Here is a 10,753-nt window from a genome sequence, read left to right as displayed (position 1 = left end):
ACACAACACAATACAATGCACATATTATTATGTACAACCGTACCTCATAGAGAGGCACCAGAACTACTGTTTTTTTTCTTGATTATCTCAATTTTATTTTAAATTTATTATTTCATTATCTGACATGTACCCGGCGTTGTCGACATTTCTCTACTTTCAATAAATATAATATCCATGTATTATAAATAAGTAAACCTTCCGAAAGAAATCCTCTAAATGATAGTGAAAACCCCATTAAACTCCGTTGTACAGTTTAGAAGAAACACACACACGCAGAAGTGTTTTGAACTATTTAGAGATTTCGTATAATTTTATTAATTACTTTTTAAACTGTAAAATGAGGGCCTCAGCACGGGTAAAGCACCCAACGATGTCCACATTATCAAATAATGTATTAATATATGAGTATTGTAACAAATAAAAAAAATAAAAAATATTTCCGGTTCCCACACTGCACGGCCATACAAAGTCTTATCACAAATACGCCTCAGTGATCTTATTTCTACAGCATTCAGTCAACTTTCATCCTTCCTCTTCCAGGTCCATGCATCACTGCGATACATCAGAGTTGGTATCAGCACTGCATTGTGGACTGCTAGCTTCGCTTCTTTGATTGACATTTTTTTAATTAAATAGTTTGTATCAAATTAAAAACAGGTTTATTATTGAATTAAAAATTAATTTAATATCAACATTCAATTAAAACTAATATAAAATAACAAATAATGTTTAAAATTAAATTACAGAAGAACATAATGGCTTTGCTTCTGAGTGAGTCAACACGTGTTTCTTTAAAACTGATTCTTGTGAACATGAATAGATACATGCAGAACACGAAAATGGTTTTTCTAAGCTGTGTTTCATCGCATAGTGGCTATTCAATTGCGACTTTCGTGAACACGAATAGTCACAGACGGAACACGAGAAAAGCTTTAATCTACTGTGAGTCAAGACGTGTCTTTCTAAATCAAACTTTCGTAAAAATGTCTGTTGACAAACAGAACATACAAATGGTTTTTCTGCATCGTGAGTCAATTCGTGTTGCTTCAAAACTGATTCAATCAAAGAAGTGTAACTACAAATTGAGCACGAGAAAGGTTTTTGGCCACAACTAGTAGCAATATGTCTAGTAAGTAAAAACTTTTTCGAAAAAGAAATGTTACAGTCTGAACACGAGAATGGTTTTTCTCCGCTGTGAACAACTGTAACATGTCTCTTTAATAAATACTTTCGTGGGAAAGAAGAATTATAGTCGGGACACGAAAATGGTTTATCGCGGTGAATTAGTTGGTGTTCTTTCAATCGCGCCTTTCGTGAACACGAATAGTTACACACGGCGCATGAAAATGGTTTTTCTGCGCTGTGATTTTTCATATGTAAGTTCAAATCTTTCTTTCGTGAGCATGTATACTCGCAATCGGAACACGAAAATGGTTTGTCTCCGCTGTGAATCACAGCGTGCATTGTCATATCATATTTTCGTTTACATGAATAGTTACAGTTGGAACATGAGAATGGTTTCGTACTGCTGTGAGTAAGCTTGTGTTTATTTAATAAATACTGCTGTGAAAATGAATAGTTGCAGTCCAAACACGAGAATGGTTTTACTTTGCTGTGAATCAGACGGTGTTGTGTTAGTCGTGAGTTTCGTGAACACGAATAATGGCAGTCCGGACACGAAAATGGCTTTTCCACGTTGTGACCCATCATGTGCGTTCTTAAATCAATCTTTCGTGAACACGAATAATTACAGATGGAACACGAAAACGGTGTTTCCCCGTTGTGAACCAACGTGTGCCTTTTTAAATCACACTCTCGTGAAAACGAATAGTTGCATATGGAACACGAAAAAGACTTTGTGTTTGAAGACGATTGAACATGTTCTCCCGGTGTTTCCCGGTGTGCTTCTGTAATGAAAAAAATGATACACATTGTTTTAAAAATATATACATCAACATGTTTCGGAACTAGGATCATTCATCGGGGTACAAAGCATACTGTGTACCTAACGAAGGAACCATTGATTAAATCGGTGGTTAAAACAAAGTGTTTCATTAACTATTGAATAAATAAACAGCTATGTTACCAGTGGTTCCAAGATAAAATTTGATTGAAGAAAACACCACTAACATAACCTAACCTTAAACTTTACCTAAAGCTTTATCTCTGTTCTGTTCTAATCGGTTAACGATACGAGAGTAGGATAATAACGGCAAGTAGTATTATTGTTTCTTTTTTGGGGTATTGAGCCGTATTACAATTTCTCCTCTTTTTGAGCCAGTACCGTACCAGACAGTACCGCAGCGTATGGAAGCTATAGGAGAATTTTGCATCGAGAGCTAAAAGTTTATTTGTGTAACTTAAAATGGCATCTGTCCTATAATATATTCTAAACTGAACCCGGAACCCTAAATTCAAAAATCCACTACCTTAGAAAAAATTATTATAACCATTGCAAAGGAGATAACACTAAAATTACACAGAAAATAAATAGGTAACGGTCGCAACTGGGAATGGAACCCAAGATCTCTGTCTTAAAATGTATCTGTCGAGACAAATCTAAAATTGAAATATGAGAACGAAAATAATTACGGAAAATAATCAGGTCTCAATAGTGGTTAGTTAAAATCCTTGACCCGATAAGTCAGAGATCACGGATTCGTTTCCCAGTTGCGACCGTTAAGATTTTTCTTGGTCTCGTTCTGTTTTATGTTTAATTTACATTGACCGGTCAGTGGCTGAGTTGGCATAGCATTTGGGTCCCACCCAAGTGTCGTACGTTCAATTCCTCGGCGGGTTAAAATCCTCTATCACGACACAAGCACCATTTTCCGCTTACCGTGGTGGTAGTGGGAGATTTTCAAATATTATCAGGTTATTCGTAATCCGGGAATGTTTGTCTTTCTTTTTAAAGAAATACATAAATATTCAATTATTAAAGACGATTAGCGATTTCTGTTTAAAATTTTCCTTTAAGAATCGTTAATATTGTCTTCAACAATTTAATATTACAAGTTGAGGTTTTAATGATTAACTACTACATTACTGGGTGTAAAACTTCAAAAGTTATTCCAATAAATTGAATTATTATTTTTTTAAATAAAACAAACACTTTGTATTTAACCACGTATATTTATTATTTTACACATCGATGGGATTCCCTTCAACCAAGCTTCATCAGGATATAATAATAACTTATTATTATATCCTGATGAAGCTTGGTTGAAGCGAAACCGGTCGATGTGTAAAATAATACTTATTCGTGGTTAAATACAAAGTGTTTGTTTTATTTTTTAAAATATAATGTCTAACCACAAAGTAATTGCTTCTTATGAAAGAATTATTATTTACACAATAAAGTTTTCTTACCAGTCGTCGTATCAGTAGACTCTGAATATGCCAAACATTTGTTCTTAACATCGGGTAAATCTATCTCAATATCTCTGCACAGCATTTCAACTTTTTCATCTTCGAGAACCATTGGTTCCACCTTGATAGTGATACTCTCTGGGTTTATAAACTCATTAACTTTGTTTTTGATTTCTTCTTTAGGTTCTGGTTCCACTTTTATGGAGATTCTCTCTGTCTTGAGACATTTTAAAGTATGGATAAGTTCATCTCCTTTTTCTTCTTTTGATCCTAACTCCCCGTTCTCCGGGTTTAGAAACTTATCGGAAAGTTCAACTCTGTTTTCTGAAACCATTGGTTCCACCTTGATGGTGATTTCCCTGGGATTAAAAATGTTCGTAAGTTCACCATTGAGTTCTTCTTTAGACCCTAGTTCCACCTTGATAGAGTGACTCTTCGAGTCGATACATTGGAAATTATCGGTAATTTCACTTCCAATTTCTTCATCAGGATTTGGTTCCACTTTTATTGTGAAACTATTCGTTTTGAGAAGATCCATTGTAATTTTAAAAATGTTAAAAAAATGCTGATATTTGGAATCGGTTCACAAATTAATTAATCCTGGAACAAAACAGTAAAATTTAAAGGCTATTTGCTGAATAAATTTTTAAGAAAAGAGTTTGTTAGGACTCATCGAACTAAGTTACGAAACGTTTCTAATACGTTATACTATAAAAATACAATGTAAATAAATAAAACGTTTTTTATCACGTAACTACTCATTTTGTTAAACTTTGATCCACGAATACCGTTCGTAATATGCATTTAAACAAAAACAAACCTTCGATTCAACAGTAGCAATAAAAAATGACTATTTCAGTTTTCAGAGCAGGGAAACAAGTGCAATTTATTAGCTTTTTCGTTCAAATCGAAATGAATATTTTACATAATGTGGCGACCATCTGTCATGTTAAGAAAACCATAACCTATAATTAATAATTAAATAGGGTATTAGTCAATTTATTTAATCTTTTTTACCTAAACCCAAACTAAAAACATAAAAAAACGCATTTGTTTCATAGATTTTTAGTTTTATAGTTTGAGTTATAAATAAAAACATTGTTTTTGGCAACTAATAATGTGTATTCTGCGTGGTAGTCCCAAGAATAACTTTACCTAAAATTTATTTCAAAACTGTATGAAAAATGTTTGAATACCATCCCATTTATGCAAGAAGATTGTATTACTTTTCGGAATAAAGCAGGATGAATGAATTATTTATTCATTTAGAAATACGGAAGCCAAGATACGTGTCAAATGTCAAGTCAACCTAATCCATATATCCATAAATGAACCACTCACTAGATCAATATCTTCGGGTTTTTAGTACTGAGCCCATGGGTATAGCCCATGGGTTTGCCATAGATAAAAGTCAGTAACTGAAAAATATACGTCACTACTACACATGTTTGCCATAGATAAAAGTCAGTAACTGAAAAATATACGTCACCACTACACATGTTTGCCATAGATAAAAGTCAGTAACTGAAAAATATACGTCACTACTACACATACTCACCATCGACTAGGATAGAAACTATAAAAAAGGCGTAACCATAGACAATATAATTCTCATTCGGAGCCAACCCATTGGCTAGCCTAAAATCGGCCAATGACAGCGGCCTATAAACATGCATGAAGTTCGTGACAGCGGCCTATAAACATGCATGAAGTTCGTATTGGTTTGTGGAAAATATACGTCACAAGTCACCCATAGAGATTACCGTGTCTTTTTTTTCTGACCCACTTTTTTCTCGGAGTTATACCCCCCTGCATATATCTCAGGCTAACTAATTACATAGACAATATTGCAGACAGAAACGGGAGATGCAAATCATTACAGGAATATTGATGTTTTAGGTACCTACCTATTTTATGAATAAATATTTATATTTATATCTATATTTTACTGGGTGATTTGTTAAATGTATTCATAGGACGCCCAATTAGAATCAATACAAATATATACTTAGGATTTTGGTGCATTGGCGCGCCTTAAAGGGTATCTTTTCACGAAAACGGCGCTGAAGAAATGGTCTAATTATTGTCGTTTTTATATAAATTATATGCTTCTGACAGCAGATAATGGCCAAAGCTATTATTGAAAAGTCAGTCTGTCAACTCCTCCAGCGTTTGAAGATTATATATGACTGGGCGTCTATATTTTGTATAAGTATTTTTTTCTATCATGCGGAAATACATAATTTTTTGATCAGAAAGAGAAATACTTATTATTTTCAGATTGCCCCAAATCCAAATCCAAAAAATAGCCGAAATTAGTAATTCATATTTCGCGCCACTATTGTAACAATCGGTTCCATGTTAATTCAAATACGAAAATTCATCATATGAGTTTTCGAACAATTTTTTTATTCAACACATGATAATTCAAGACAGTCATAGTTCATCATATTACAGATTCAAAACAATACAGTCAGAATAGTACATTTTCATCACACGGGATTCAACATACTTTTTGCGGATTCACTGTTACCAATAGGCACGCGCCAAAACTTGCCTTCCATTTTATGGCTGTTCAAGCTTGTCAAAACCATAGACAATCGATAGTTAATTTAGAACTTTCTTATAATACCAGAATATCGCGTGATTCATGCGCATTTCGCGTTATTTGCTTGAAAATGGCAAAATTCACTTTATCAACGATCTTATAATTCTGGGCACTTATTTCATTGGAAGGGAAGAGGTTTCGATGTAGGCTGAGAAGTATAAAAAAAAATGATGTTTTACTTTTGACCGGTCAGTGGCTGAGTTGACATCGTGTTTGGGTCCGACTCAGGCGTAGAGTGTACAATTATTCGGCTGGCTAAGTCCTCCATCACAACACAATCAATATTTTCCGCTTACTGTGGTGGTAGTACATAGGAGATTTTCAAATATTGTCAGGTTATTCGTAACCCGAGAATATTTGTCTTTCTTTAAAAATGAAAAACAAAAATTTCGTCCAAATTTGAAAATCGTTTGTTTATGTTTTGACCCACTTGACATAATACATTTCATTATATACATTAGGTAAATTACTTGTATAAAGGTGAATAGTGTTAGTACTTTTGCGTAAAAATCACATATGTCCTTCAAAGGGATAAATATAGATATTCCTTTTAAAGAGTACATATAAGATTCTGCATAGCGGAATTTTGTATGTTATTTTAAAACTTTATTATCCTCTCCTAATGTTTTTATAAAACGTATCACCAAATCATTTAAAAAAATGTTGGAATAACGCTTTATGAATATTTTTGACCTTTCCCTTACTTTGTTAAAAAATAAAATCCACGCGTTGCGGTGTTGTGTAGTCAATACACATCTCAAAATAAGCAATTTAATATCGGCAAAGTATGAATATTCATAGTTAATCGCTTATGTTTATTATATTTGATATCAAAAGTCTCTTGCATTCGGTAGTTATTAACCTATCGAGCCATCATTGAGATGGGAACCTGAAAATGTTAACACTATTCCATATGGTAGTTATAAACCCATTAAATCAGTGAGCTGGGAACCTAGCGATCATAAAATTAATATTCCCAATAAGTCATTAAGTTTGGAACCTGAAAATGTTAACACTTTTGAATATGGTAGTTATAAACCTAACCAACCATCGGTGAGTTGGGAACCTGATGGAGTTAACACGCTTGTATCCGGAAGTTATAAACCTAGCAAACCATCAGTGAGTTGGGAACCCGATGGTGTTGAAACACTTGCATACAGTAGTAATACATCTAAAAACCCATCAGTCAGTTGGGAACCCATTGGTTTTAAAACCCTTGAATACGATAGTTATAAACATAACAAACCAACAGTGAGTTGGGAACCTAATGGTATTAAAACGATTGAATACGTTCGTTATACACCTAACAATCCATCAGTGAGTTGGGAACCCAATGGTTTTAAAACCCTTGAATACGATAGTTATAAACCTAACCAACCATCGGTGAGTTGGGAACCTGATGGAGTTAACACGCTTGTATCCGGAAGTTATAAACCTAGTAAACCATCGGTGAGTTGGGAACCAGATGAGGTTAGTTATAAGCCTGATAAAACACCGGTGAGTTGGGAACCCAATGTTTTTAAAACGATTGAATACAGTAGTTATAAAACTAGCAAACCTTCGGTGAGTTTTGAACCTAATGGTATTTAAAGGCTTGAATACGATAGTTATAAACCTAACAAACCATCAGTCAGTTGGGAAACTTATGGTGACAATACTTTCGAATCTGGTGGTTATAAACCTAACAATCCAGCCGTGAGTTTGGTACTCGATGGTAAAAAAACTCATAAACACGGCAGATATGGAACCAAAAAAGCATCAGTGAGTTGGAAACCCGATGGTATTACAACTCCGAATCACGGTAGTTACACACCTAACAAACCATCAGTAAAGTGGGAACCTGATGGTGTCAATAATAAAGAAACCGGTAGTTATAAACCAAACCAACCATTTGTAAGTTGGGAACCTGACAAGACAACACCAATTAGTTGAAAAATTGAATACGAAAGTACAAAACCTGATGGTGTTAAAACTCTTAAGTACTAGTAGTTATAAACCTGACAAACCATCAGTAAGCAGCTGGGAACCCAATGGTGTTAATACGCTTAAATACGATAGTTATAAACCCAACCAACCATTAGTAAGTTGGGAAACTGACAACCATCAAATCAATATAGAGGATGCAGTGGCGTAGCTAGGTAACCAAGGGCCCTGGGGCAAATTAAAAAATGGGGCCCCACTGCTATGTAAACTGATTAGGTATTATCAAATAAAAATATGAAATGTGGTTCCTCCAAACCCTCCGCTCTTATGTGTGTCATGCAAACATCATCCACGTTCACATGTTCGGCGGCGGAGGTATCTCCAACTGCAATAATTGTCTAATCTTCTTCAGAAGCTTCTCAACCAACACTGCAGTTACCACATTATTTGAGTCACTATCAATACAAATATTTTGGCCAGATGTACTTGCAGAAGGCTGACTAAAAATCTTGTCAATTTTGGGCAATTTTTTTTTTTACTATCTTCTCTTTCTTGGCGTTGTTTGCGTTTAAATGCACCACTGGGTTTCTTCTTTTTATCTATATTTTAATACGCTACAAGTGTCGTTGGGGAATGAGGCACATATAACTATCCGTCAAATTCACAACACTGCCAACCTACAGAAAGAATTTAGGGGAATTCCCTAGGCATAACTTTTGAATCTCTCTCAACTGAGTTGTCATGATTAAAGTGGAGTTGCAAGTTGCAACCTGTCATATTTATTTTGAATTTGAAAATTGGAGAAATTTCCAAAAGTTCAGTTCGATCGAGATTTCTGGTAAGGATTCGAGGGCCCCCTGAGCTTGAGGGCCCCGGGGCACTGCCCCGCGTAGCCCCTAGGTAGCTACGCCACTGAGAGGATGGCTATACACGTAACAAGACACAATTAAATGCGAAAATAAAATACGGTTGTAATGACCCATCATTAATTAAAGATGGCATATTATGAAAAAAAACTATTCGTTCAGTCTCTCGTGGCAGTGTCAGCAAGAATGAAACATCAAATGCTTCGAAGACTGGTGTTGAAGATGGTATGATTTAACGAAATATTTAAATGAGATTAATTCAGGACCCAGAAAGCAACCTTGTTATAACCCCAAAAAATCTGTACACGTTATTTTTAATTCAGCCGATAAGTAAGTAGTTTAAATTAGTGGCCGAGTTAACAAGGCGTCCGGTTCCCACTCACCATGGCTTTAATTCCACTCTTAGCTAAGTCCTCCATCATTGAACAAACAAAATTTTCGCACAATGGTAGAAGAAATAATTTCAAATATTGTATCCTATAAAAAAATCATACGATCTGTAAACTTATAGAGGTGTATTGTCAAACATTTTGAGAATACAAATTTTTTGCTTGAGCAGATAATAGATTTATTTAATCTGTGTGTGACCTAGAAGTCAAAAAGTTTTGCATAAATTGTCGCGACATGTGTTATCTTTCAATACCTTTACATATCGCACAAATCCGTTTATATTTACTTGTGTTTCCAAGGATTTCCACCAATTTCATTTTTTAATTTCTGGAAACCTTTTAAAAAATGTCAAAATAAATATTTTATTTGTTTTTTTATCTAAATATCGCACAAGAGTCTATACTGCACAGAGGCAGTGGGACTATGATTATCCCCGATTCTAGTGTGTGTGCGGCTGAAGGGAGTATAATAAGTTTAGGAAACCTAGCCATCAAACATAAACACGGCTAAAACTATTTCAAGCAATGTATCGATTATGATTTCACCAGGGCCATACAGATGGTATTTAAGTGTTGCTATTGCCACTATCCAAGGGACTAACTGCGCTGGTTCACAATGAATAATTTACTTATCAATAAACGAAAGTGAGTTCCAGAACACATTATTTTATTTCAAACAGAACCCAACCCTTATAAGAACATACAGAGGAACGGCTGTGCGGCATTCTTCATACAAAACCTCAATTTGAATTTGTGGCCAAAATACTTGACCAAACTGAATAATATTTTTTAAATCAAAGAGTAGATAAAGGTACTTTGTTTATTTGTGTTTTACACCATTTTTCACGATTTTAGAAGCATATTTTGGCAATTATTTGTGATAATTATTATTAATAATTATTATTATTAATAATAATTATTATTAATAACAATTATTGTAATAACAAAAGTCCGGCAAACCGCCGGCGCTTTATCACCACTACTACACCAAAACTCAAAAACCTCACTATCCAACAAACTCCTCATCTACAAATCCCAAATCCGCCCCATCATAACCTACGCTAGCCCTATATAGGCCAGCGGAAACACAAAGCGACTCGAGCAATTCTAGAATGCCTCACTCAGACGGTACACCAAAAGCCCTTGGTTCGTACGAAATAGCATCATAAGTAAAGGCTCGAACATCCCCCCACTCCGCAAACACATGGTGGATTTATCCATACCATTCTATAAAATATTTACTTCTCACCTAAACCCTAGCATCTCGTGCCTAGGTAAACCTAGCCCCTACGAGAACCCTTCCTACCCCTTCACAGTATCAATCATCTACCCACCCAAATGCTGGCTCTAAAAAAAGAACATTCAAGTACAATCGATACAAAAAATATAGTATTCGATTAGTTAAATCCTGAACTAATACCGACAAAAACTCAGTCGAAAATACAAAAAATATAGTATAAAATACAAAAAAGCATAGTATTTTAAAGCCCCCAAGTTGTCAAGGCAGCCCAAGCATTAGGGCAGAAAAAAACCATCCCCCAGGTGACTTACCCTCAGGTCGCGAGACATAGTCCTTGACTGGACTGCACCTCGCAAAA

The 10,753-nt window shown here is 34.9% G+C and overlaps 1 long non-coding RNA gene across 2 annotated transcripts; it reads right to left on the bottom strand.

The window, feature by feature from the left end:
- Nucleotides 1-1,793: 1,793 nt before the first annotated feature.
- On the bottom strand, nt 1,794-4,678 carry LOC149414229 (uncharacterized). 2 transcript variants are annotated; one of them, XR_016304087.1, is made up of 3 exons: nt 4,596-4,678; nt 3,370-3,969; nt 1,794-1,907 (listed from the first exon to the last, which is right to left on the bottom strand). It is a non-coding gene; the product is annotated as an uncharacterized LOC149414229 (long non-coding RNA). The 2 variants fall into 2 exon arrangements; XR_016304086.1 differs by having other exon boundaries at nt 4,566-4,674.
- Nucleotides 4,679-10,753: the final 6,075 nt, after the last annotated feature.

The sequence above is a fragment of the Hesperophylax consimilis genome, chromosome 20 (assembly GCF_061612785.1).
Source record: "Hesperophylax consimilis isolate HC1 chromosome 20, BYU_Hcon_1.0, whole genome shotgun sequence".
Taxonomy (NCBI): Eukaryota; Metazoa; Arthropoda; class Insecta; order Trichoptera; family Limnephilidae; genus Hesperophylax; species Hesperophylax consimilis.
The sequence above is the reverse complement of the archived record's forward strand: the minus strand, read 5'-3'. Positions and strand labels throughout refer to the sequence as shown.